The following is a 1,690-nucleotide window of genomic DNA, read 5'->3' on the forward strand; positions in this document are numbered from 1 at the left end:
AAAGTTCAAAATAATGTTGTAACTGTCTTGTTTATAGACTGTAAACAACTACAAATGGAATTCTGGGTACTTTTTTTAAATTAATGATCAATTTAAAAAAAGCTTTTTTGTTGCAGAAGGCCCTGCCATGTAGGAAAATCACGATTTTAGTGATTGGATCCAGAGTTGCTCTGATGGTTGCGTACCCACCTACAACTACAGCCAAGTTTTATTATTCTTATTTTTATCTCTTTAAATCAGTAACCATGGATGGTCCTCTGGCTGTGCTGCAGACACAGTCACATGTCATCACCTGACATGACAAACCTTTGTGTGGAATTCCACTTTTATTTTAAAGTAGATAAAAATCAGTTTTAACTGAATTTAAGTTAAAATAACACATAAAGGCCTTTTATCTTTACTGCGTTTGGATGAATGTGAGTCTGCAAAAGAAGAAAGAATCAGATCAGATTTTCTATTTTTTCTGTTGTTCAATCTAGGGACTACACAATATATTAATAATATCAGGGATTATGATATCAATATACTGTACACTAGATCTCACAAATTACTGTTTGGACAGCAATCAATTATAAGTCATCATATTTTAACTCTTTACATGTCTGTCTGCCCAAAACTATTATTTTTGGTCAATCAAACATTCATTGACCTTATTGTAATTACAGAAAAGAATGTGAGGAAAATGTGGGTTTATCACAATTTTAATCAATAATATCACAAATGTTTCTATCATCGTGCTGCCTCAGTTTTATCCAGTCGAGATCAGCTGATCCTCAGACATTAAAGTGCCTGTGACATCAAATTTTTGTAATAAATATGAATGCTTTTTTTTGGAAAGATAACATTGATAAAATTTTGCAAAATAAATTTAATGTCTCTGAGATGAACGTTTGTTGAGATATTTGCATGTGAATTAACAGGAAGTGATGTCAAAGGGGAATGTCAGTATGTAAACAGAGTGTTGATACAACAGCTAACAACACAGACTGTAGAGAAGAATCTGATGTTTCTTTAGATTATTTTGAGTTGCTATCAAAGAGAAATGAAGAAGAGTTAAAGTTTAAATAATATTGTTTTAATAAACAAAGACCAGTGAGTTTATTTCATTAAAGAGTTCCCCTTTGATATCACTTCCTGTTTCATKTAGGCTGAACCAAGTTCAAAAGGAAATGGGCCATTAATGTGACAACATGGGTAAAAATCATGTGCATTATGCCAATTTTCTTCAGTATAAAGATGTTTTCTTTAACGTCACAGGGCCTTTAAAGAACATTTAGTTTGTTGTTCCCTCAAACACTCCTGAGTTTGTTTACCCATAAAATATATACTAGAGTCATCCTCAGCCGTCTATTCAGCAGCTTTTACTTCTATAATTACATTTAAACTCTTGATAAAGGGAYTTTTCCAAATGAAAGATTTTTATTTTCTAAATTAGTCATCCTCTATCAAAGTTAGCTTAACTGGAACACAGATATGTTTTAGCTTAAAGTGTAACTTACCCCCCTGTGAAAAGATAACTCCGCCCCAAGGCGAAATTTGAAAAATGCATCAAAGTGGGTAGGGGAGGGGGTGTGGGTAGGGGAAGGGGGGTTAGAGAGCGGAGGTGTGGCCAGCACGAGAGAACGTTGGTTACGTATTGTAACCCCAGATTCTATGAGTGTAAGCGCAGCCCTCTAAGGCTATCGCAGAT

This window comes from Austrofundulus limnaeus, unplaced genomic scaffold (assembly GCF_001266775.1).
Source record: "Austrofundulus limnaeus strain Quisiro unplaced genomic scaffold, Austrofundulus_limnaeus-1.0 Scaffold52, whole genome shotgun sequence".
Taxonomy (NCBI): Eukaryota; Metazoa; Chordata; class Actinopteri; order Cyprinodontiformes; family Rivulidae; genus Austrofundulus; species Austrofundulus limnaeus.